Raw genomic sequence first — 27,782 nt, 5'->3', positions numbered from 1 at the left:
CCAAACCCGTTCCTGGTTTATAGATGGGCATAAGATAGAACAGGTCCCTTGTTTTAAATATCTGGAATAGTCCTGCATTCCTCCAGCTCTAGGAAGACACATGTATGCAGCACTAAATGATAGATAGATAGATAGATAGATAGATAGATAGATAGACAGACAGACAGACAGATAGATAGATAGATAGATAGATAGATAGATAGATAGATAGATAGACAGATGCACAGAGGAGCTCCTCCTCTATTCTTAAGTTCCTCTCAACAAGAGGTGGCCACTATATACCCGCAGGGCTGAAACTGTATGAAGCCAAACCGATAGCACAGTTACTCTATGGTGCCCAGCTCGGCCCCTTCCCCAACTTTTCCACACTGGAATGTGTGCAATCAAAGTTCCTAAGAGCAGTTCTTCAAGTACCAAGATGTGTATCTAATGCTATCCTGCAACTAGAGACAGGTCTGATGAAAATGGAGGCAAGGGTATGGATGACCATACTGAACTACTGGCTAAAACTCTCCCTTTCCCCCTCAGGCCTAGACCCCCTAATGCTACGTGGTGACTTCCAACCCAGTTGGAAACAGACAACTATGAATAAAATAAAGTCCCTGGTCGCTTCACTTAGTTAACTTGGGGTACGACCCCACCAAGGCACTCATCAAACAATGTATTACAGATATATAGCGTCAATCTGACATAGACAAAGCCCCTAACCTCCCTGTAAGTGAAGGACTCAGGTATGTCAGTGCCCCCTCGTCATACCTAATGCAACTGGAGCATAGGAGGGCCATTACGCTGGCGTGCTGCCATGTGCTTCCTTTAGCAGTGCATGAAGGTCGCTATAGGAAGATCCCAGTCTCAGAGCACAAGTGCCCCTGCAGCTCAGGGCAAGTAGAAACAACAGGACACATTCTTCTGCAGAGCCTGTTCTACAGGGACATCTGTGCCTCCCTCATCTTACCACTATTGCAGGGCTATCCTGGGTGAACGGACCAGTTTTACACCCCTTTGCTGCTCTCTGATAGCAACCCTGCTGCCACCTACAGTGTCGCCAGGTTCTGTGCGGCAGTGATTAATATTTGGTGGACGATGACCATGCGTGCCCAGAGCCCACCTCTATGAACTAGAGGACAGCCACGGCTACTGCCTTAGTGTGTCAGCTGGCTTATATTAGCTGGCTTATATATTGCCTTATATTTTTGTATATATTATATGATATCCTTTTAAAACATATGAGCTTTTATTATTTTAAATGACTGTCGTGATTTTATATGTTTTAAATCTTTTTAGATATTTTCTTACTTTATAAGCATGCAATGTGATCCTGGGTACTGCTACATGGTTTATTCCTCTGCTTCTTATTGCAGCCGTAGTTAAATCAAAATGTAGCCTAGACCAGAGACTACAATGTATCTTATTAGAGCCATAGCTAGATTTTTAGTGCAGTCACATACCTATTTTTTTATATTTTAAAGTCATTTTACGTTAGTAATATATTTTAGCATCTTTTATATTTTGTATCGTATATTTTAAATCATCTTATGATAGTCTTAGAGTGTAAAATCTATTGCTACTCAGGTTTTAAAATGTACTTTATGCTGGTCTGTGACCGTAATAAAGATTGATTGATTGATTGATTGATTGACTGATTGATTGTTAAGACCAACAAGCGCTTACACTGTTGGAAGTCTGAGCCAGTGTGGTGCAGTGGCATTGACTAGGCTCAGGAAGACATGAGTTCATGTCCCCACTCAGCCATGAAGTTGGCATGCTCCCTAGGAGCATGATGCCAACACCACAGACTTAAACTGCTTTAATAGACACGGAGAGAAACCTGGAAATTATAGTTTGGGTATGTGTGGATAGGGATCTTTAACAGAATTCTCAGCCACCAAACTATAACCAGGTTTCTTTGCTAGAAGAAGCCATGACTATGAAAGTGTCACAAAACCAACCTAAATGTGTAGTATCATGAGCCTGTCATTCTCTCTCAGCCTCCCCTCTCTCGCAGGATTGCTGTGAGGATAAAATGGGAGAGGAGGAGAACCATGTATATCACCCTGTGTTCCTTGGAGGAAGGGTAGGCTATAAATGTAATGAATAAATGTTGCTAATTAGGCTTCAGTGTTCTGAGAAAAAAATAAAAAATGTTTAACTGTGAGTTACTGATTACGGGCATGTTTAGATGACCATCTCAGTAAGTTGCAGGGGTGGTGTGGGTGGGATGCAGTGCTAATCTGTGCTGCTTCTGTGCATGCACTGCCGCAAGTTGAATTCAGCCTGGACTCTTAGTACACCAGCAGCAGCAGCTCACATTCAGGGTGGCTTCTGTGGTGTGCCAGAAGCTGCATTCAACCCATGTCAGCACATGGCTGACTTGAAGTCAGCATGGCCAAGCTATTATTGTGGGTGCCACATGCTAAAATGGTTGCATAAAGCAGTCATGGGCCTAGTGCTCTAATGAGCTCCCTAACACCACACACAAAGTTACCCTCAACTTGATAACCAACTGATTGTTGGCTGTGCAGATATGTCCTTAATTAGAGTGTTGAGTATAAGTACCAGAAAATATAATTAAATAAAGATTATTCAGGTATTTTTAGAAAGGACTAAGATCAGAGAAAGGTGGCAATGTTTACGTTTTCTGTTGAGATTTCTAAGTGTTAAAAGGAAGAGACAGAAAACATGAACTGGTGTCGCTTTAGGTTGTGCGCACAGTACACTCTCAGCATAAATCTCATACTGCTTAGTGCAGTAATAGCTTGAGCAGGAGCACTGATCTCTGCACAGCCTGCCCCAGAGCACCAGTATCATCAAAACTGACACTATTCTGGGCAGGGAGTGGGCGGGGACAGTGTATGTAGCTTTAGAGAACCTGGAACCAAAGGACAGAGAATTGCAAACCAGTCACCTTCTAGGTTGGCTGAAACCCAGCAATTTAACTATTGTTAGCCACTGAGGCTGGGTTTTTCCATTGTATTTCTAATCCCACCCTTTCTCCAAGAAGCTTTGACCCCCCCCCCAACAAAAATTAATTACAGCTGCCTTGAGAATTAGGTTAGGTTGGGAGATGGTGACACGCCAAAGAACATCCAGTGAGTTTCGTAGCTAAATTGGGATTTAAATATGGGTTCCTTACATGCAAATTCAGCATTCCAGCCAATGCATCTTGTAATATGAAGCTTGGATGGTTAAAAGCTGAGCAACAGAGAAATCCTCCTCTAGTCTGTAGCTGCCATATAAAGAAGCATGGATGCACATAGTATTCATTTCTGAGATCATGTCCCTTCATGGGCTTAGAAAAGAGGCTGTGATGGAGTTGCCTATCCCCTTTGCTTTCTGTGGATTTTTCTTGCCCTGTGGAAGTATTGGGAACCCCCACAAATGATTACATTGAGCATTAAAATTAAGTTTTGTATAAATTCAAAATATAACAAAAAGTTCAGGTTGGATTTTTAAATCAGCTTCTTTTGAAATTTGACTCTGAAGGAGATGTATAAAAACTAAACGCAAGTCTCGTTAATGAGTTTGACTTCCATTGTGTTAGGTATAGCACTTTTACACTTTGCTAAAACCCATAAAGCCAACTGTATCCATAATCTGAAGTGTTGAAATATGCTGAGTTAGGAAAATATAAAATGCAAACAAATGCAAATTAAGAAAATTGTCTGAGAAACGTTTACCTCAATTAATTTGCAATAATCATGACAACACTCAGACTGTTCAGACTGCAAGTATGTAAATAAGAATAAGTATCAACATTATTTTCCCACACAAAGAGAAAAACTCAAAGATTGTTCACATGTTGTTTTACAGTAACAGGTGGACAGGCATGGTAGCAGCTTTATGCTTTACTTCTACAGCATCAGGAAAAAGCAGTCCCATCAGGACTAAATGGTGATGTGGTACAGACCCCTGTATGCATCCACCCATCTGAGTAGTTGGGCTGGCAGTACAATAAGGAGGGTGGAGGGGGGGGACCTAAACTGCACAAGTAAGGCTGCCCCCACCCCCAAGATTAAATTAGGGCAAGGCTGATTTGTGCTGCTCTGCTGGCCTTCAGTTTCTCTTTCCCATACAGACTCCTCCATGCAGTCATCCATGCATCCATTCCTACTCTCAGCATCATCAAAAGGAAAGTATGAAGGCCTGGGTGGAGTACAGGGAGACTCAGAAAGAGATACTATTGTGTTGCCATGGAGAAGTAATACACACCCACATCAGAGTATGCTTAATGAATCACATAATTCACACAGTAGCTTGCTGCAATACTCTCCCTGGGACTGGGAGGTTAGTCATAGAATTCCATGGTTTTCCCATCAGGAGATTACTGTTTCGTGTCAAAAAGAGTCATTTTCTTATCAGTGGTTAAATCCTTTGCACTGCCCACTCCTAGACCATCTTATTGTTCATTTCCACAGGCCAGGCAGCTACCAAACTAGCTTTACTTCCCAGTTTCCCTCCTCAGAGGACAGCCAATCTCATCTTAGCTAAACAGAACAAAGATGAAACCGCCTTCTCTGCCTTCGTTTCAACCATCTCTGGCAACCTCTTTACAATAGCCAAGGTGGGGGTTTTAAAGATAGGACATATCCTGTCTGGATCATTTTTCTTGCAGCGTCACTCAGATTCAATGAACTTGGATTGAATGCAGTCTAAATTTGGGGGGATGGTGGGTCTCAGACCAATTTTGTTCAGTTTTATTACCAATGTTTTACCAACTCTTAAAAGGTGCTTAGAGTTGTGGGAAGAGAGCTGGTCTTGTGGTAGCAAGCATGACTTGTCCCCTTAAGCTAAGCAGGGTCTACCCTGGTAGCATATGAAAGGGAGACTACGCATGTGAGCACTGTAAGTTATTCCTCTGAGACATAGGCGTAACTATAGGGGGCGGGGGGGCACGTGCCCCGGGCGCCACTTGGCAGGGGGCGCCAAAAAGTGCCCCCGCCGATTTGTCGAAAATAAAAATTTTATTTTTATGTTATTTTATTTTTTTGCAGAGCAGTCCCCCTCCCCCAGTCCCGGCGCGCGCGGCCCCCCCCCATTGTCATTGCTCATCCAGCACTGGGTGCCGCGGCGTCTTCGTAGTCCAAGTCTCTGACTCTCACTCCCCGGCGTGCCCCGCCGCCCCACCACCAGTCGCGCATGCGTCCAGAGGAGGACACGCACCAGAGCAAACTTCCTGAACAACTCCCTCTTCTGAACAACTTCCTGAACGCCCGAACCAGTTCCCCTTTTTGCTCATTCAAGTCCTTCCTCCCCTATAATCTAACCACATTTTAACTGAAAAGGTTCAGGGAGGGGGAGATGGGGGGATGTGGAGCCTTGGGTTCCACATCCCCCCATCTCTCCCTTCCTGGACTTTTTCACTATGTAATGCAAGCTAATTTAATTATATGTCATCATCAAAATGGATTAGCTGTTTCAGCCCATCAGGAAAGTCTAAACCTCCACCGATTTAATTAACCAGACTGAAAATCAGATGAACAGAGAATGTTTTAATGAAAGGTGGTATATAAATTTAACAATAAGTAAAACTATCATTAGAAGCAATTAGCGATTACTTAAACATTGGTGCTGCCAAGCAATTTGTAAATAAAACTTGAAGCCCTTTGAAAATAAGCTGGAATTAATTGTAGGTTGGGCAGGGGGTGAAAGTATATAGTTCTAAACATTTATTGTTAAATTTATATACCACCTTTCATTAAAAACAACCCCAAAGTGGTTTGGTTTTAGTCATGGATTTTAATTTTAATTGCTCTTTTTGTCAATGTGATGAAGATTAGTTAAATCTGAGTGGTCTTAGGCAACCAATGTTGCATCTGAAATGCCATTTCATTTTTTATTGTCATAAATACTCTCCAACCAATTTAAATAGCAAAGGTGTATATGATTGCTTTATTCAATTGCAGGGAATCTCAAAAAAGCAGGATTTGCAACTAAGGCAGTGCATATCTTCTCTAAAATGGCCCTTTTATAGTTTTTCTAACTTTGAAATCGTAACATGAAACAAAGCATAAATGCATAAATGCTTCCCCCTCCATTTGAAACCTTTTCTGGTGTAAATAGCGCGCGGTTTTGGAAAAGGGGAGTCTTTCTTTAACAGCGAGAGAATAAGGAGTCTTTAGCACTATCACCCTAGTCCCTCGAATTACTTTGGAGTCCTTGGTTTCCGTTTTGTTAAAATACAGTCACTCACAAGGGAAAGTCAGGAACAGAACCAGGGCATGAGGGAGGGGCATCATAATCATAATAACCATCATTGCATCATAATTCTGATGTTTGAGATACAAGCCAACTTCACAGGGTTGTTGTGAGGAAAAACCTAAGTATGTAGTGCATTTTGAAATTTTTGGTAATTTTTGTAATTTTTTAAATTTTTAAAATAAAAGTTTTCTGAAACATGTGTGTCAGTCAGATGTATGTTGGGGACGTGGCGGGGGGGGCGCAATTTCAGTGCTTGCCCCGGGCGCCGTTTTCCCTAGTTACGCCTCTGCTCTGAGAGGATGGAGCCACTCTGGGAAGAGCATCTAGGCTCCAGGTTCCCTCCCTAGCAGCATCGGCCTACAACCTTGGAGATGCCACTGCCAGTCTGTGTAGACAATTCTGAGCAAGATGGACCTATGGTCTGACTCAGTAAATGGCAGCTTCCTGTGTTTGTACAGGCAACTAATTAACATGGATCCTCATTTTCTAGGTAACAGCAAGTCAGGAGAACCTAGGCCTTTTGCTGGCAGGATTGCCAACTTCTAAACTAGTCCCTGTAGCCGGGGGCTTTAACATCTATTCAGTCCACAGTACTTAGCAGATGATAACGTTTATCACCATGCTGCGAGAAATGCTTTGTATGCTAATTCCTGTATATCAGGCTGCTGTTAAATGCACACCACCAGATCAGGATGTTTTCGGGTTTTTTCATCCTGTCCTGACCTCCTGGTATCCTCGTAGTATCTGTTAGCCTGAAAACAGTTGTTATTAGATCTTTGTTGAAGAAGTCATCTTTAAATGTAGATAAGTCTCCCAACTAGTGTCACCATGCCCCCCTGGAATTCCGGGTTTCACTCAGATTTTAAGCATCTCACCCAGATTACTTAGCCCAACCAGATTCGCCCGGATTTCAGTGTTCATAAAAAAAAATAAAATAAAAAATAAGCTAAGCTCTAGCCCTTGTAGAAGCGGAGTTGTGGAGCAAAACGTGCAGTCACTCTTCTGCTCAAAAATTATTTTCAAGCCAATTTACATAATATGCAAATTAGGCACCTAGATTTGGAAAGCCAGAATATGGCAACCCTACAGTCCCAACTTTTCCTTTGGGAACAGGTGGGAGTTGAACAGTTGGTTAGGCTACGGTTGTAATCTCATTCTTGTTGGAAGTGAAGGACTCTGCGCTGTCTCATATCTCAATGACAGAAGGGGACAGATTAGTGAATCAGAGGGCTACAGGGGTCAAGACATTGGTCATCCCTTCTCTACTGCTCTGACACTATCCCTTTGATATGTAGATTGCTACTCTCAGGGACTTCCTTCCTTCCTTCCTGCCACTTCCACTTCCACTTCCTCTTCCCTTTCTTCTCCCTTGCAACACACACGCTCCTCTCTCCCTGCACCATGTGTGCAGAGATGCAGAAACTATCCCTCTGCATCCAGCTAGCTAGCTAAATAAGAGATCCTATCTCTCCACTTTCCCATCTAGAATGGAGTTCACCAATAAAGACTCCTTATATTGATTTGAAACTATGAACTGGCTCCAAGTTTCTTTTACTCTCAGCATACATGTCTGCATGCCTAGGCAGACTCCACTGTGTTGTGCCTCAGTGCACTCTGCTGTAATAGAAGGGTATCTCTTACCAGAGATAATTCCCAACAATTCTTCCAGATCTTGCTGATGTGTTTTTAACAGCAGGCTGTTACACAGAGGAGGTACTGATGGTGCAGTGGGGAAGCAACCTGCCTAGAGAGCAGGAGGCTGTTGGTTTGAATCCCCTCTGGTGTGTTTCCCAGAATATGGAAAACTCCTATATCGGGCAGCAGCAATATAGGAAGGTGCTGAAAGGCATCATCTCACACTGCGTGGGATAAGGCAATGGTAAACCACTCCTGTATTCTACCAAAAAACCCACATGGCTCTGTGGTCACCAGTCAACACTGACTCGATGGCACAATCTTTCCTTTTGATATACAGAAGTTTAGCTAGGAAAGCATTTTCTAACACTTCTCTCCATACCTGGAAACGTGTTGTCCTACATTTCTGCGCGCTGAGCTGTCAAAGGCCCAGGAGCAGGCAAGTTTAAAAGACGGGTGTGGGGTAACCAAATACACAGTACCTTGAATAGGATTGCCAGCGTTCAACAGACCTCTGTAGCTGTGGGGCTTTTTCACCCCTAAATGGCTTGATCTGTAGCAATTAGTATGTTCTAATGTTTATTTTTATGACTTTCTCTCTACAAAAAACCAAACTCCCCCAGCTGATTCCTGCGAAACCAGCTGCTGTTTAGGGCAAGCCATTGAGGTTGGTTTGAAAAGTTAGTGACCTTAGCCCAGAAGCTGTAGGCAACCACATCCTATGTAGTAAGTGTTTAAGAAGTCACCGCTTGATTCCTATCTATCTGTTCCATCCAGCATTTTGAAGTTTCTAAGTTGTGGTTTCTTTTGAAATATTTCATTATGACAGAAATGATCCTATAACTGTAAGAAAAATGTGCTGGGGAGAATGACAGCAAGTACTGCGGTAACAGAAGCGGAGGTTTTCAGTAACAGAAGTGGAGGACTTTAAGGCAGGGGGGGAAGCAGAGCAAAGGAGATCACTTAACACCACACAAGCAGGTGTCAGTTTAGTTTGAGGCAGGAGCTTCCTACCTTGGGTCTCCAGATGTCGTTGGACTACAACTCCCAACACCCACAGCCAGAAGGGCCTTTACTCATTGTGGCTGTGGATGATGGGAGTTGTAGTCCAGTGACATCTGGGGATCCAAGGTTGGGAACCCCTGGATTAAAGTCTACATCTGGGATTGTGAACAGAACTGGTCTAGGGCAGTGCAATATCTATTATAGTCTTATGCCATAATGTTTGTGCCTGGTGTTCAGATGTCTGTCCTTGCTGGGACTCTTCTGAAACTCTTCTGTTATTCTCCTTGCAATACTCCTAATGCTATGATATTAACCCTGTTAACTGAGCAAAGAGGCACCTATTTAAAGAGATCATCCTCTTTATTGAGCAGGGGGAGAGCAACTGGCCCTATCCATCCCCAGCACAGTATCCCACCAGTGACTGTTGCTGGTGTTTATCTTATGTTTTTTTTTAGATTGTGAGCCCTTTGGGGACAGGGAGCCATTTCATTTATTTATTTATATTTACGTAAACCACTTTGGGAACTTTTGTTGAAAAGCAGTGTAGAAATATTCGTATATCTACGTAGACATAAAACCTGATTGAAAATCAATGCATCTTACTTCTGGGTAAATGTGTTAAATCCTTTAACACGTTGCAGCAATGGCAATTCAGGTTCACCTGATCCAGTCAAAAGCAAATACGAAAAGAAATGCTGTGAAGCAACAGCTCCTTGAGAGTGCTACTTCTCTAAAGAAGGACAGGGCACATGTGTGACACTCACATCTGTCTGTCCCACAAACCATACTTCCTTCTTGACTAGTGTGCAGAGGCACTCTTATCCCTGGACTTCAGGGCCGAAGTCCAGGGCCTCCAAATCCTCTGTCCTGGGTGGTGTGATCACCGTGCCGCACTGCACCAGGCGGCCAAGTGTGATTGTGACCTGTGCCAGGTACCTTAGAAGGGGGAGTGGAGAAAGAAGTATGTGGGGTAGGAGTATGTTAAGTTGCATATTGAGATGTTTCTGCTAACACATATTTGCATAAATATCTGTTTTATATTCTTACATGCTTGTGAGTTCAGTTGCTGTTTGTGCCCTCAAGAACCCATGTGTTAAAAATATTGTGTGTGTCATGGAGTTTGTGTACATAGGGGGATGATGCTTAGCTTGCGGTGCAGGCGGTGGGGGGGGGGGGGGGGCTCCAAAGGCCTTTAGGTCCAGGCTCCAAAATCACCTAGTTGCACCTCGGCTAATATGCACCCACAGAAGCAATACACTACAACTGCATCCTTCAACTCACGTCAATCTTACCTTACATATTCTGCCCCTGCACTCTTCTCCTTCATTTTCATAGTCCTCTTCCCTAACCATGTTTTTTTATGACACTCAGCTGCCAGACTCCAGTTTATTTCACATATGTAAATATATTTGCATGCATTATTCCAGTTACACATTTCAGTTTTTTGAGTTACTGAATTTGGGATTTCTCTGTGTGGTGTTCTGGAGTTTTCCCTGTCTGGACTGGGAAAATGCTGATCAGCTGTTCCATGCAGACTTTCTCCTCAAGATACTAACACTGTAATGTTACTGAAACTGTTCTGGAGTGCTGGCTAAACACTCAAATCAGGCTTTTGAGCTAACGTGGGGAATCAGTGTGACTATGTGAAACAGTTATTTACAGAATAAATGTGTGCAAGGTTTTGGTCTGGAAAATAAGGAGAAGATAAAAATATGGTACGATCAGATTTATTTAGGGATAATAGGGAGACAAGAAAATAAAAGGATTGGTTAGGCAAGATGAGGAGGCAATAGAATCTCAAATAACAGTATTAACTAGAGGCTCACATAGAGGGATTTTAGCTTAAGGTCCAAATTGTCAATTAAATCAGCTTAAGGCTTTACTTGAGAAAGGACCAAGATGAAGACTTAGAGAGGAGAGAGAAGGGAACAAGGAGATTTAAAGGGATAGGCATAGGGATGTAGGAAGCTGCCATATACTGAGTCAGACCATCAGTCCATCTAGCTCAATATTGTCTACACAGATTGGCAGTGGCTTCTCCAAGGTTCCAGGCAGGAGTCTCTCTCAGCCCTATCTTGGAGATGCCAAGGAGGGAAGTTGAAACCTAGATGCTCTTCTCAGAGCGGGTCCATCCCCTAAGGGGAATATCTTACAGTGCTCACACATCAAGTCTCCCATTCATATGCAACCAGGCTAGACCCTGCTTAACAAAGGGGGCAAGTCATGCTTGCTACCACAAGACCAGCTCTCCAGTTAGTATTAACTGAATTCCAGTTAGTATTACCAGTCCAGTAATACCAGTTAGTAATACTGGTAATACAAGTTGGTATTACTGGTCCCAATCAGTTAGTATTACCAGTCCCGATCCATTGTTATATTGGATACACTTGCAGGTTGAGGTGTGCAGATAGATTTCCTCGCAGGGGGAAGGCAGCAGAAGGAAGGTAGTAGAAAAGTGGGAAGAAGAAAGGGTGAGGAGCAAAGAGCTGCCACACAAACCCTTGAGAACCAGCAGGGCAAAGATCCATGGGGAGTCTGGTTCCAAATCTGATCCCAAGGCCATGTGGCTTGGCCAGGAATATTTGTACTCAGAAACATATCCTGAGGCAATGCACATCAAGTGCCCTGATTCCAGTGGCTGAAACCTGTGTGTAACAAAGAAGTTCATGTTTACATGAACCAATCAAGTGGGTGTGATCTTTAGGAAGAAAAAGGTGTAATGGCTAGTCGAGAGGTGTGTGTAGGGTACTGGATGGGTGAACTCAAAAGCCTTATGGGAGACCAGGACATCTCTTCCTAGGAGAGAGAAAGGTTTTCTTTTCTGTTCCTACCTCTGGGTCCTCGCCAGCTCATTAACGTGGTGATAGGAGGCTGGGGGTGTGCCATGCTTCTCTGAGTAGTTGTGGAAGCAATGAGTGAAACTAACCCCATTGCAAGCTAGCTATTTCATTTGAGAAGGTCTCTTTGACCCAAGTCTGCTTGCTAGCTTCCTCCCTTTTTGCAAGAGAGACCATGGGGGTCTCCCTTCAGTCATTTGTTCTCCTGACCTGAAGCAGATCTGCCCCACATGTGCTTGTGCCAAGCAACCAAATTGCATAGTTTGCCAAGTATGGGCATGTGCAGAGTGCATGGTCTCCAAGATGAGCGCAAGTATCCAAGATGGAGGTTGCAAGCCTGCAACTCCAAATCACATGGAGGGGTGTTGTTTGCTTGCAGCCCCAAGAAAAAGTGTTTCAGTAACAGTAATCCAGGCAATGATTTTTCACCTGTTTCTGATGCACTGCAGAAACAGTGGGCAAAGTGTATACTGTTCAGGCCTTTGTTACTCTCCCCAGGATACACATGAATCACAAGACTGGGTGTGAACTGGACCATTCAATAGTGTTCTTTCTCCAGCCCTTCCGCTCTCTATGCCACAGAGTGCAGGAAATGCTGCAGGCAAAATCTGGGGGCAGAACTGAAACACTGTTTTATTTCCTTTATTAGGGTGTCATAAAACAATCACATACTCAGTTGCATGACTGGAGAAACTCAGTGTGTGAGAATATTGACAGACTGACCTTCTCAAACTAGAAATTGAATAAGCGCATTCTGTTTAATATTTGTTTTAATATTTGCTTCACAGTCAATGCTATGTGTGCAGCAATTAAATACATGCTTCCGACTACACAAGATACTTTAGCTAAATTAGTGTTATACTAGTAAGATTAGAGTTGTCATGGTACTTTGATTTCATCTGGGGGGAAATTAGCTGGCACCATGAACAAATAGGGCAATTTCATGGGCATCCACACAGGAGCTCTGTGGGGAGATGGCAGGGGGGAATAGGCGCATACAGTGTATGCAAACAGAAATCAAAGCACAAGTTGTATCCAATGTTAATGTTGGCTCAACTGGGTGAGAGCAACCCCCTTGTCCCCACTCTGGAAATGCATTGGCAATTATATCTTACTATAAAATGGCCAGGGGCGTAACAAGGCTGGAGTGGGCCCAGAGACAAAATTTTAAAATGGGCCCCTCACTGATACACACACACACACATCACAATATATAGTCATGTGACTTGCCTCTGGGGGGCCCCTTGAGGCGTGGGGGGCCCCCAGGCAGCTGCCTCCCCTTGCCTAATAGTAGTTATGCCCCTGAAAATGGCATGATGGTAAACCCCTCCTGCACTCTACCAAGGAAAACCACATGGCTCTGTGGTTGCCAGGAGTCGACACTGACCCGATGGCAAAACTTTACCTTTATAAGTGTGTGGAGAGGGTGATGCGGAACATAAACATGGTCACTGGGGAAAGGTTCAGCACCACCATCATTCCTGGCTCCTCTTGCACTGCTCAAAATTGCCGTCTTCAAAGGCAGTTTTTCAATAATTAAAAAAATGTTGGGAGTCATGTTGCACACACTTGAATGTAGCTTGTAATTTGCCACTACACTTACTGTAATCCTAAGCATACTTACTTAAAACTAAGTAAGTTTGCTAACTGGGCAAAGAGGCACCTTTTACTGTGGTGATTCTCTTTATATAGCAGGGGGAGAGTAACTGGCCCCATCCACCCCCAGCACAGTACCTCCAGTGACTGTTGCTGGTGTCTGTCTTACATTTCTTTTTAGATTGTGAGCCCTTTGGGGACAGGGATCCATCTTATTTATTTATTATTTCTCTGTGTAAACCACCCTGAGCCATTTTTGGAAGGGCGGTATAGAAATTGAATTATCTCTTGTTTACACAGTCAGACAGGTGTTATTGACTGGTTTGTTTTATCCAGACATCGAGTCCTTCCCAAGGACCTGGGATGGCTGAATGTTATTGTCAATTGTTATAGATATCGTTGCAGAATATAGGCTGTTCCCAGTAAAGCTGCTTTTTGTAACTGGCTGATGGTGATTTCTGTGACCCCTATGGTGTTGAGGTGCTCTTCAAGGTCTTTTGGAACTGCACCCAGGGCGCCAATTACCACTGGGATTATTTTGGTCTTTTTCTGCCACAGCCTTTCAATTTCAATTTGTAGATCTTTGTATTTTGTGATTTTTTTCTATTTCTCTATTATATTATTATTATTATTATTATTATTATTATTATTATTATTAGTGAACCTCATGGAACTAATGGCATTGACTTCAGAATAAATGTGGTTAGCTCAAGCTGGTAACTAACACACAGGCCCTGGTTCATAGGTAACACCAAACTGGAGGCAGGTGAACCCACAGTTTCAGTTTGAAATTCCAAATTGTGTCGCAGACGTCCATCAAATTGTGGCACGCCAAACTTCAATTCCAGGAGAGAGCCCCTCCCTGCCGTTCGGCCTCTGAGGCAGATCCCAGCAAGCTCCATGGCCAAACGGTGGGGAAAGCATCACCACGTCAGTGGGGCGGCCGTGCTTGGCCATGATCTCGAAGGGGGCGCATTGAGCACAATCATGCATTTTTTGAGCACTGCACCCCCCTTGGCATGGAAAGGGTATTTAAATCAATTTAAATGCCCTGCAATGCCCTTCCATGCTGTGCCATGGCAGCACTTATTCTGCAAGCAATGGCACCCCTCCCCAGGGGTCCCACACCCTTTTAGTCCCACACAAGCATGAATCCTGGGGCAGTTGATATGGGGATGTTGTAGGAGGGGATATGTAGATGATGGAGGGCAAAGGATGCTGGGGATCTGTCCCACCGTAACCTATGTAGATGGTGTGAGGGGTAACCAGAGCAAAGCAGTCCATGCAGACCCAACCAAAATCCTGCTGTCTAGCAGCTTGCTGCTGAGCAGGCTAGTCCTCTCAAGGGTGCACTGCCCCACCCTTGGACTGCAAGCTCACAAGCTGAGCCAGCCCACTCATGCACCCAAGGGGCCCCTGCTTGTGTGGGGCCCCAACTCTCAATGGTAAAAGATAGAACAGACTCCCCAAAACTTCCCCACCCTCATTCCCTGTGGAGACTTTCAAGCACCCAAAGGACATCTAGGCACTCGATGTGCCATGTCCCAGCTATGTGGACGGAGGGGAGTGGGGAGACACTGGGTCGGACCTTTATACCCATGCAGAATTCAAGGTCCTGGTCCAGTTTCCAGCTGCCCCAGGACAGCTGGGTCATTCTTTGGGGGTGCAGGCAAGGGTGCACAGGTCCACATGGGTGGATGGGCTGTCCCAGGACATGATTTGAACTGAAGGTACATGGTGATGGAGCAACTGAAGCAGAGCTTGTCTGTCCCTACTAGAGACTGCCTAGACACCCTATGTATGCCATTTCTTGAGTTCCATCATGGAAGAAAAGAAAGATGTAAAAACAATGCATGAGCATTTCAGCACAGTACAAACTGACTGTATGTGACATATGCTTAGGAAGATTTGAAAGCATAGAAGGAGTTGAGTGGACATTTGTGTTGGAAATGAAGGACTTTGCGCTGTCTCTTGTCTCAATGACAGTGGAGGACAGACTAGTGAGTCAGAGGCTAGAGGGTCAAGACATTGGTCATCCCTTCTCTACTGCTCTGACACTATCCCTTTGGAATGTAGATTGCTAATCTTAGGGAATTCCTTCCTTCCAGCCACTTCCTTCCTCAATCCCCTTTCTCTTCCTGTTCCTTCTACCTTGCAACATGCAAGCTCCTCTCCCCTGCACCATGTGTGCAGAGATGTAGAATCCATCTGCATCCAGCTAGCCAGATAGATTAGAGATCCTAACTCCTCACTTTCCTATCTAGATTGAATGGAGTTCTTTAATAAATACCATATATATTGATTTAAAACTATGAACTGGCTCCAGGTTACTTTACTCTCAGCATACACACATGCCTAACTAAATCCACTGTGTTGTGCCTCTGTGCACTCTGCTATAATGAAAAAGGGTTTCTTCTACCAGAGAGAATTCCCAACAATTTGCAAGGGCAGAAGGGAACATGGGTCGGGCTAAGGAAGAAGCAGCAGGTCCTCCTGCTGGAGACCAGCACATGGCCCAAAGGGGCAAGTAGGAAACATAGATCATGAGGCTCAGCACCAGTTTCAGCCAAGGACATTACTGAGAAACAAAAGAAGGGTGGATGCAGCTGAATGGGTTTGAACAGAAGGCTCTTCCATTCTACCTCTCCAAGCCCGGAGAACAGCTCTGCTAAGGGAAGATACTGAAGGGGCTTGGGTGCTGTATTGATAAGAAAGGGATGTTAAGTGTTTGGTTGTAATTGTACAGCGAGTACTGCTGACAGAGTAAGTTTCATAAGATATACCTTGTCTAATTGAAGATCAAATCAGTTATGTAAGCTTTATGTTAAGTTGCATTGTGTTGAAGTTTTATTTCTTCCTTAAAATATGCATATGATATTGTATGAAGATGAGTGTGACATTGCACAGTTCAGCAGAGGAAGGGAGCTTCAGAGCAATTCCTTCATGTTTAATCCATCACGCCCAATGAAGCTTGATCCTGGATGGAGCAAGTATAGCGGGGTTGACCAACCTGAGGCCCCAGCTGTACTTGGACTACAACTCCCATCACGCCCAGTCACAATAAAGTGCTGCTTGGGTAGTTTATTGGGGCAAGGATTGATGGGAATTGTAGTCCAGCCTCAGGCTGGCCACCCCTGAGCTATAGCCTTCCACTCAGAGCTCAAGACAACGAGAAGGGGAGTGGAATTGGTAGGGCCTTGCGATGGAGCTGGCAGAGCCCTGCGAATGGTATGCTGGTAGGGAATGTAGAACCAAGAGCCTTGGGATACTGATTCGCTTCCTTGGGGCCGAGCACTTTTCATGGTGGCAATTCTACGATAGCAGCATCACATCAGCAAAGCATGTCACAAAGAAGGTGCAGGGACTCACTGGAGGAAATGTGCAGATGCTTTTGATCACCTCCCCCAAGTCCCAGTTATATGTCAACACACATATATGAAGCTGCATTCTGCTGAGTCAGGATCCATCTAAGTCAATAGTCTCTACTCTGACAGGCAGCAACTCCCCGGGGTTTCAGGCACCGGCCGGGGTCCTTCCCAGCCCTTCCTAGCTGAAGATACCTGGGACTCTCTGCCTGCAGATCACGTGCTCTAAGCACTGCCCTCACCTCACACACCAAAGTCCTAACCTCACACTTCAGATAAAGAAACTACATTTCTCTTGTGACACAGATTCAGGTAGCTGCCCTTTCCTCTTAATTAAAAAGCCAGCAATTGTGCAATTGTCTCTTCATTTAGACAAATTAGATTAGCCAGACAAGGGGAGGGAACTTAAGCAGCACATGAGAGAAGCTGAGAAAACCCGGAGCAATTAAAGGTGCCTGTTTGCTTTGCTCTTAATCTAGCCTCTCTGTGAACACTGGCTTTTGAAATTGGACTACCCTCTTTAAATGCAGTCTGGAGGTTTCCTACTTTCCAGAAACACAACCTACTGGTTGAGCCAGGTTGAAGCGAAGGAGGAGATAGAGACAAAACCCCGTGACTCTTTCTTTCCGCCTTAATGAGAAAGAGAAGCTGTTCAATCAACTGTGGGAAAAGATGGGCGAGGCTGTCTGCTGTCCCAGGCGTGTGCAACTCGGGGCTAAATTGTCACTCATTCATTCACCTGGCCACCACAATGCCAGTGGCTGGTTTTTTGTTTTTTGTTTGGCCATGCACCCATCCTGCTGGCACCAACAGTAAAGTGATAGATGGCTGCTGCCATGCTGGGCAGTCAAAAGGGGATAGTCAGGCTATGGGTATGTGCTTTTATGTCTTTCTACAGGTCAGACCTGTGTGTAGTGTTGCCAGGTCCAGATGGTGAAAGAAGTTGATATCCATCACCAAAAAAGTGGAAAGAGAGGACACTTTTCACTCTCTCTCTCTCTCTCTCTCTCTCTCTCTCTCTCTCCAAAAAGTCTCCACTTTGCATAAAAATTGCATATGTTTAGTAGTATTATATATGCACATTTTGATAAAAACTGGATAATATGAGAATAAATACAGCTCACCACTGTGAAGCTGGTGATCCTGTGAGCTGTATGTGTTGGAGATGAACTTCCAGTGCATCGACCTTTTGCACCAACTGTCCTAATGACCACTAGGGGCATTGGGAGTAGAGACAGTGAGTCAGGGTCTCCCTATCTGTCCCTACTCTATGACCCCTGAACTGACTCTGCAGCACTTCCTGTGCTGCGTCACAATCCTTCCTTTCCTCCTAGAGAGCAGATGGAAACATCTCTCTCTCTCCTTACCTATCCACTATGTAGTCCTTTAGATTAGAGATAGGTCTTTCCTATCTAAATGTATTTAACCAATAAATATTTAGTGTTTAGTCATACAAGGATCTCCTTGTGTTTTCTCTAAACAGCTGCAATATCCAAACCATCCTCTGCTACCTACTCTGTAACTGGAGTGTGTGCTCATTCCTTAGTGCTCTGCTGTTTTACCTATTGTGGGTAAAAATCAACAACCTCTAACAGTATGTCTGCTCAGTCTGCTGTCTATGGGCAGAGCCACAGGTCAGCCAGCCAGCTCTCTCTAGCCTAATCAGGCCAACAACTTCACCTCTTGGCTCAAGGCAGGGCAGCCAGCTAGCTACCAAGCCAGCCTCTTTGTATGGTGGCGCAGTGGTGCATGCACGGTCTCCTACCCACTTGCTGTTCTCTGTGACTGCAAACATTTATATACCGCTTTTCAACAGAAGGTTTCACAGTGGTTTTCAAAGGGCCCCTGCCCCGCAAAGGGCTCACAATCTAAAATGAAACACAAGGTAACACCAGGACCAGACAATGAAGGAATGCAGTGCAGGGGTTGGAGAGGACCAGTTGCTCTCTCCATGATGAACAGAAGAGATTCGCCACTTTAAAAGGCTTACTCAGTTAGCAGGAGTAACTGCTAACTAAGGAAAGTTAGTTTGCTAACTGCTAACTTCTCACTGCCACCACATCGTGTGGCCCTGCAACCTGCCACTGAAGCAGAACCTCCCCTCTCGCTTCCCCTTTGGATGGCTGGTCAGTAGGATGCTGGCAGGGGAGGGAGACCAAGGAAGAGAAGCTGCTCATGAGAGCAAAGTGTTATGCAAGAACAAAACTTTGGACACCACAACAAAATTGCAAAAAAAGTTGTTTGGTCCCTAAAATTGTTCCTATTCCTCATAATGCCAAAAAACAAAACAAAACAAAAAAAAGGTTTCTATCCCATCCCCATTATAGGTCAATTGGGAGAAAAACCACTCCAGAAATGAATGGGCTTTCTGTGGTGGGAAGGTTTGTATCCCTTGACCATTTTAAGCTCTTTGGAATGTGGGAGGACACCCTGTTTCCCAAGATGATGACAGTGTCTCAAAACTAGTCTGAGGCTTTGTATAGTTCTGTGCTCCAGAGCTAAGGCAGATGAAACCAGCCCCACCCACAATATCATTCATACCTCATGTTTGGAACAAGTAAAGCATTCAGAAGCATCTGACTTTGCAGAAGCAGGGATTTTATTCACTGTCAACTGTGTTGGGCTTGGATTGACAGAAGCTGTTGTTATTGTGTGTAGCCTGGAAATTTGTGCCCAGGACAGCTGAAAAGAAACCAAGCAAAAAATGTGATGATTGTGGGTGACTGGCCTGTACAATGCACTTGACGGGGTCCCAGATTACCTTTAGGTAAGTCACAATGTGTCCTTTGGGCTGAAATGCTGAGAACAGAGCTGTTGAAGTATAGTTCCTCATCAGTGTGGGGTTTTAAATGTTCATTTTTCTTAGCTGAGAACTCACATTCTCAGTGAGTCACTCAGTCATACAGGGCACCATGCTTGGGATGGAATGAAATGTTAAATTATTGTGAGTCCTGTGGCCTGAAAAAGTTGGGGGGCATCCAATGAAACCCCTGGGACTAATTGAGAATAGCAAGTTCTACAAGTGTAAAAATCATGACTCCGGATGAGGGTTAAAAATAATTTTCTGAAGGTGTTCTTGTGCAAGAACACCAGCACACCAGAGCAAAGGGAAGATCTATCTGCCACATTGGTGCCTCACTGGAATTGGATATCTCATGGGATAGCAGGGCACTACACATGCCACCTTCCCCCCACTCTCCACAGACACTACTGTTCTCTGTATGGAAAGAAATGTTGCTGGGTGACTCTGATGTCTTGGTGTTCTTGCCCAAGAACACCATGGAGGTATGTTTAAAGGTGGGGGCAACTGGAAAGGAAAACAGCTTCCCATCCTCCAAGCTCTGCTTTTTCCATGTACCCAACATATAATCTCCCCCATCCCCAAATCCCCACCTCTACAGAGTGTGAAACCTGCTATGGATTTTGAAGTAGCTGGACCTTCTGACTGTTCTAGTGCACTGCTGTTAGGAGTGCTAGAACATCAGGGTTTAAAAAACAAAAAACAAAATCAGTATTCAATGGAGCTTTGGACCAGAAATAGACTGCAGGGCATAAGACACAAGTCTGCCCAGGAGTGGAATTCAGAGGGGTGGTGAAACTGACACTCCACAAAGTCACTCCCAGACAGGTAGCCATGCTTCCAACTTATATTTTATCACAAGGGCCTCTCCACACAGCTACGCAGAAATGCTGGAGTATCCCACACTACCACTTTTAACACTCTTCCAGAGTACGGCCAATCATCATGAAAAAAGCCAAACAATGCTACTGGCTGTATGAACAACACATTGCTGTTATCATATTGAAGGTGCTGTAAATCCCTCTGTTGCATTCTATCCATCGAGGGGATTCTCATGATCGGGCAAAATAGCACTTACAGCAATAGCACTTACATTTATATACCGCTCTATAGCCAGAGCTCTCTAAGCGGTTTACAATGATTTAGCACATTGCCCCCAACATTCTGAGTACTCAGAAAAGGAGCCTAGCCCGCTTTTGCCCGATTGTCCACTGCCAAGGGAGCTGTGCGGCTCCCAGTAGCAAACCCACCTAATTCCCACTCCCCTTAGACAAGGTTAGCGGAGCCAGCGCTCCACTAACCCCATCTTTTCGATTGTGTGTTGCAGCTCCGCACCATGGCAACACATGAGAAAGCCCCTGCCAGGAGGCTGAAACAAGCCTCCCAGCCCTGAGGGTCTCTCCAGGATTATACAGTAACCAACATTTGTGGTACTGGTTCACACTCTCCAAATGAAAGACACTGCAAAGGCATCCTTACTGTAGGCATTATGTATTAATTTTAGTAGAGTCTGTCTGGTGCAATTATCCACCCTATATTAAACCACCCACACTTAGTACCTCTGTTATAACCTCTTAAAATCTGGGGTGCATTAACTTTGGCATTCCGGTTCCTAGATTAAAAGAACAGAACGAGGAGATTCTTATGATCACCAAAAAGTGGGCTAAGGGAGCCTAGCCCGCTTTTCGGCGATTGTGTGCTGCATCAGGAGCTGCAAGCGCTCTGTTAACCTCGGTGATTTGCTCGTGTGTTGCCACGGTGCACAGCGACACACGGGTGGACCCATGTGCGACACACGGGTAGACCTCAGGGGTCTCTCCAGGATGCTCTGCGCACCTGGAACTTCCGGCGACCACACGGCCCCCGATCTCCGCAGCCCCCACCGGCTCTGTGATGGAGCTGACAGTCATGTGGGCAGCCGATTCAGCCGCCCAGGGCTCCATGGACAATCGTCTGCGAGGAGAGCAGGCTAATCCCGCTCTCCCCACAGGCCTCATTATGGTGAGTCTCACTGATCGTGAGACTCGCCTCAACCAGTATTCTAACCTAGGGAGGCTATCCTCAGGGTGAAAAGCATGATCCCAATATAGTAAAGGAAAAAGTTTAAATTTAATACATAATTTAAACAAGTATGTTACCTGGATATGTTTAATTTCATTACTATATGTTTATTTGCATTATAATAAGTAATTATGAACCAGTTAAAATAATAACAAACGTTAGAGTAACCAACTGCAAAATTAACCTGAAATATGCTTTATCTTGAATGTGCTAAATATATTGCGTGTATACACAAATATTCACACACAATTAGGCTGTTCTTTGATCATAGCAACCCAAAGTAACAAATTGGGGTAGAATTGGCAGTTGATTGGCCAACTCCCGATTAGAGGATGGGAAAAGATCCCAGAGTCCAGTTCCACTCAGATGCTTTACAGAGCACTATGTCAGGTCACAAGAGGGTCCTCCTCCCAGAGAAAGTGCCATGGACTTATTGTAGTTTCAACTTCTTGATACCTGTGGTTTGTACTCTGCTTCTGTGTCTTTGTAGCAATGTTCCTGGCTCTGTGGAGAAAGCCCTCTGTGCCTATAGGTTGTATGTGCAAGAACTCTTGCAGCCCTTATAATGTGGTTGGGCATGCAACCCTTAGTCACCTTAAGTGGCACAGAAGGGAAATGCTTGACTAACAAGCAGAAGGCTGCCGGTTCGAATCCCTGTTGGTACTATATCGAGCAGCAGTGATATAGGAAGATGCTGAAAGGCATCATCTCATACTGCACGGGAGGAGGCAATGGTAAACCCCTCCTGTATTCTACCAAAGAAAAACACATGGCTCTGTGGGTGCCAGGAGTCGAAATTGACTTGACGGCACACTTTACTTTTATGCAACCCCTCCCTCCAGCTGCTTTTCCACACTTGACTCGTTGAGGGAAAAGCAACTGGGGAAGGGGGTGGCAGAGAAAGAGTAAGAGTCGGGGAAAGGTTTAGCATACCCCACACAGCTGACAGCACCAAGTGCTGATGTTCCTTACCATCACCTCTCCACTATCCACCAGCAAAAATAATTATGTACCCTTCTAATGGGGGGAAAAAGAGAAATCCTATCTGCTAGCAGAATGGCTCAATAGAAGATGGGACTTGGCTATAATAGTGATGATGATGATGATGATGATGATGATGATGATGATGATGATGATATTACTACAACAACAACTACTACTACTACTGATATTTATTCCCCGCGCCTCCAGTACACTACGGCTCAGGGCAGCTCACAACATCAGCAAAACACATACAATGTAAAATAAAACATTAATAAAGTTATAATTAAAAGATCAGGCTAAAACCACATTTAAAATTACAAATTTTAAAAGTTTCAAATTAAAAGTTTTTAATAGAAAGCTAAAAACTGAGAACTAAAAACAAAAAAACCTACCAGATATAAGCAGCAGATAAAACATTAAAAAGCCTCTTTTAAAAGATGTGTTTTTAATTGTTTTTTAAACAATTATATGTTTATATTAGGGTTAGGGTTAGGGTTATTTATTATGTACAACTACAGCAAGGCTGTTCAATTCAAGACTGTTCTGTAAAGTGTGGTCTTTGTGATGTACTGGAACAAAAGATGTAATGGTAATATGAAAACATCTATATTTCCTTGCCCAAGAACCCTATTGAACTTAAAAGAAGTTTCTAAACAGGAGTGTTGGTTAGATGTTGTTCTTGGTAAAATATCAGAAGTGACATGTCATGGTTATGCTTTCTAGATCAAAAGTCTTCAGACTTCTTTTGTCAATGGGTTCGGTGTCAAGAAGTGATTGATATATTGAACACATGATGCACACAAGTCCATAACGGCTTGGGTCCAGGGTACTTAAGAAAGCATTGTCATGAACCCAGCCACCTGTTACGATCTTCTGGAGAGGTCCAGTTATGGTTGCCGCCAGCAAATTTGGTGGCGACTCAGGACCGAGCCTTCTCTGTGGCTGCCTCAGGGCTCTCGAATTCACTCCCTGCTGAAATAAGAGCATTTACTTCTCTGTTTGCTTTTAGGAAGAATCTCAGGACATGCCTGTTTCCCCAGGCTTTTAACTGAAATTTAAATTTTAATATTTTTTTAACTTATTGATACTGTTTTTTATCTGTTGTATGCATTTTTAACTGTCTTATTTTTTTTTATATTATGTTTTAACTTGTACACTGCCTAGAGATTTTTATATCAGGCAGTACAGAAATACAATCAATCGATCGATCAATCAATGATACATGTAATCCAAGAATGTATGTAGTAGAGTGTGTGTGTGTGTGTGTAAGAAAAGTTAATAACCACCGACATCAGTCAAATCTCTGTCGACATCAACATGTGATAACTGCAGGTCTATTTATTTCAGTGTACATGAAGGGCATAGTGAGGGGAGAATAGGGCCGTGGTCACTACACGGACAGCCTCCTCTCTTGCCACAGTGCCCCCCCCGCCAGTGGTGGTGTGCATGTTCACACGCACGCACACCCCATTCACACAGATCCACCCATCCTCCTTTCATCAGCTGGGCTCCTGCCCAAGGGAAGGAGGATTGTCTGACCTGGACCAGCCACCCAAGGCGGCAGCTGGTGGTGGCGATAGGTTGTGTGTGCACCCTCTTTCCACTGGCTGAGAGCCTGGCCAATGGAAGAAGGATGGGTAGAGCTAGGCCAGCTGCCAAAGAAGGCAGCTGGCAGCATCGTTGGGCAGCATGAGTGCCCTCCTCCTATTGGCTGGGCCTGGGAGTCTGGCAGATGGAAGGAGAATGGGCAGAGAGACCAGCAAGCTGCTGAAGGAGGTGGCTGGCAGCGCCAGGGGGTTAGCAGCTGTGGGAGCCCCAGCCAGGGAGAGCTGGGTGGCTCCGTGGCTCCCCTATGCAGGGCACAAGGGGCAGGGGAGGAGGATTTGCTTTTATTTACCAAGTGAAAATCACGAAAGGCAAAACTACTTTAAACACATTTGTCTAGTCTGCTTTGGCCCACAGGCTACCTAGTAAGCAAATACGTTTTTGTTATTTTTGTCATCATCCAAGATGCTGAGGAGTCCCTGAAACCCCGGGTAATAATTGATGCAATAAAAAGTTCATACCTACGCAATTGATAAATATGTGCCTTGCGGAAGATCTTCTTACAGGAAATTGATTGTTTCTTCCCACCAAAGGGCCTGCACAGTAGAATGTTATGTAACTTCAGTTTAGAAACTTTTAAAGACTGCTTAGGAGAAAGGAATGCATGTCCAATAAATATTAGTATACTGGCTGGCTGACTAGATTATTTGATGTCACTGGTTAATGCAAGTTCTGCGTATGGAGGAGGGGAAGTTCCCACAGTCCAGGCAAATACATTCCCACCATTTCCTTTGTATAAGTCTTGCAAAAATCCAGCTCTTCCAGTGTATAAAGTACATATGAGGATTCATGCTGGAAGTATTCAGTTTACCGGATTCGCCAAACAAATACACACAGTCACCATTCCAATGTGGGGTTGTACTTTAGATATACACAGCAGAAAGATCTGAACTGGAGAGGGTTTGGAGAAACAACTGAGATTTGTCATCCATTCATTCACATACAACAAAAATGTCACATGAACTAAAAGCCTATTTAACTGCCTGTAGTATGAAATATGTGGGGCCAGAACAAAATACCGCAACACTGCCTTATAGTGCCTTTGCACTATGAAACTGATATGTATGCTATTTTTTTCTTACACTCGCCTCTTTTAATAATGAAAACAAATGGGGACCCACATCCCTAACCCGCCTCCCGCCGCTGCTTTAGGATACTGCTTAAGCTGTTAGGGGGTTGAGCAGGCCAACTCCCCCTCCCTTACCCTTTGTTCTTTCTTCTTTCACCCTCAACATTGTCTAGGTTCTGAAAGTTGAAGAGCATGGATCCTTGGGACAGAGGCCATTTGGGTTCTCCTTTTCCTTTTAATTTACAAACTAATATACTTCTGGATATCTGGGGAGTCCCCTGATTATGCAGGAACTACTGCCTTATTTAGGGGTGACTCTGGTTTGCTGCCAAACTATAGGCAGCCAAGATGAGTATTGAATTGGCAGTTGGAGCTGGGATGATGCTTCAGGTCATACTCTATCCAGTCTACTTGATTTACTACTCTTAGACAAGTCCCATTCATTTCAGCAGAGCTCCACTTAAGTGACAGATTTAGTACCCTATGTCATGATGTGGAACACAACAAGGCTGTTCACATGAGCAGCCTAACCTAGGCTAGGGCAGCCCAGCCTGGGTTAGGCTTCTTTTGTGTAGCACTGGGGTCTGCATGGATGCCCACCTGCCTAACCCCACTTTGAAGTCCAGCCTCTAGCTACAGGTGCGGCCAGTGATGCACTTCCCGTGATGCTTCCCCACAGGCCTATTAGCAGCTTCAGGGACATAATTTTCATTGGGGTCACATTCACTCACAGAAACTATCTTAAAGTGTTTGCGTGAATGAAACACTTAAACCATTATAAAAGTGATAGGAGTTATATACTAGCTGGCTGAAGTCCTGGGGAACAGCAATCCTTAATGTACAAATTCAGTAACAAATCTTTGTCTCACCTGGAAGAAAAAAATTATACCTATCACCTCTAAAGCTAAGGCAGGCTGTGTGCAAACATGTATGTGCCTGCAAATGACATTGGTTTAGCCTCTTTCCTGCCAGCTTCATTCATGTTGCCTTTTATGCTTCCTTTCTGTGCCTGAAGCTGTCTGTCTCCTTGTACAGAAATCTAGCCCCTCCCCTCTCCTAAGCCCATTCATAAAATGCTCAGCCTCCTGCAACTACAGCTCAGTAAACTAGACCAGTGATAAGAAATGCTGCTGATGTGCTGCTTGTATTCTGAGGGCCAAACTAATGTGATGTGAGAGTTCTGAGCTCCCAACCCAACAACTCTTTCAAAGAAGTGTGTGTGTGTGTTGTGTGTGTGTGTGTAAGAGAGAGGCGGGGAGGGAGAGAGATTTGGATCAGTGATTTGAATCATGCTGTGAGGAGGAGGAGGAGGGGGTGTTTAACCCATTGTTCCTATATGATGATTCTCTGTCTATACTTGAGCAAGCATACCAAGAGCTCAAGAGACTGCACAACTTCAAGCAATCCCATGACTTCATGCAGCTTTATAATTGCCTTGCATGTGCACAACTTTGTTTGCCATTAGCTTTTGGCCACAGCAGGGTGGGCATTGCTGTGTAATACAGCAGATAATGAAGAAAATAGGGAGGGGTGAGGCTTGGGGGCCCTTAGGAGCTGGGGAGCCCGGGTTCTTCGAACCCATCTGCTCAATTATAGCTACACCCCTGATGTGAAGCCACAATTTTAATTATGTTTCCAGCAACAGGGATGCCTCAGCACTGCCAATGGGCCCTAGTATGGAGGCAAACTAAATCTTCACCCAGTTTGTACAAAAGCAGAACAGCATGCTCTGTGTGTGACAAACTTACCACCTCAGTGTGAAGTGAAGTCTTCTCTCGGGCTTCCTTCAGGCAAGGAATTGCTTCTGATAGCATTCATTTGAAAGTGGCTTACCTCATCCCCCAACATCCGGACCCACCCCAGCAGCTGAACACAATCTGGAGAGAGTTCCAAGGTTACAGGTGACTGAGTCATAGGGCTAGGCCGCAGCTGCTTCCCTGAGGCAAGTCAGGCTGTCAGGCACAAATGCACCAAAGTGGGAGGGAAAGTGGGGGGAGAAGCGGAAGGAAGACCTCGGAACCAAGTTTGGGCTTTGAGGGAGAGGGGGTCAGGAAAGTAAAATGCTGGCAAAGGAACAGAGAGAGAAAACTTGTGTAGGAGGAAGAAAGCCATTCAGTATACTCGTGAGCTTCTCTCTGTGTAGAACAAAACATAACACATGAAGTGGCCTTATGTTCTTTGAGGTGCAATGGATCTTGTGGGGTCATGAAGCTTGCCTTGGGCTAATCTCTGTCTCTCAACCTAACCTACATCACAGGGTTATTGTGAGGATAACATGGGATAACCCCAACTATACTAGTCTAAATTCCTTACAGGAAGGCTGGCTGAGGTACATGAAAATGAACTAAATCATAAAAATAAATATGCATGCAAACGACCAGACAAAAACTGACTCAAGTACAGGTGTGTGTGGGCAAGTGGGTCAGGATCAAAGGTGCACCTAGGTAATTTTGGAGCTTGGACCTAAAGGCCTTTAGAGGGCCTCCCTCCCTGAAAAATAAGTATCATCATGCTCAGCCAGGTGACCACAACACCCAGGATAGACTAAAGAGGATTTGGGGGCCCCCAGGGGCTGTGGAGGCCCTGGACTTTGGCCCAGAAGTCCAGGGGTAAGAGCACCTCTGGTC

General features: G+C 44.5%; 1 long non-coding RNA gene across 1 annotated transcript in view; it reads right to left on the bottom strand.

Moving 5' to 3' along the window:
* LOC128340876 (uncharacterized) overlaps positions 1 to 27,128 on the bottom strand; it is a 36,122-nt gene extending 8,994 nt beyond the window's left edge. Inside the window, exons 1-2 of the long non-coding RNA XR_008314054.1 lie at positions 26,904 to 27,128; positions 24,548 to 24,622 (exon numbers count right to left, since the gene is read on the bottom strand). This is a non-coding gene — a long non-coding RNA (uncharacterized LOC128340876). The remainder of the gene's footprint in view (positions 1 to 24,547; positions 24,623 to 26,903) is intronic.
* Positions 27,129 to 27,782: the final 654 nt, after the last annotated feature.

The sequence above is a fragment of the Hemicordylus capensis genome, chromosome 1 (assembly GCF_027244095.1).
Source record: "Hemicordylus capensis ecotype Gifberg chromosome 1, rHemCap1.1.pri, whole genome shotgun sequence".
In the NCBI taxonomy this organism is placed as follows: Eukaryota; Metazoa; Chordata; class Lepidosauria; order Squamata; family Cordylidae; genus Hemicordylus; species Hemicordylus capensis.
The sequence above is the reverse complement of the archived record's forward strand: the minus strand, read 5'-3'. Positions and strand labels throughout refer to the sequence as shown.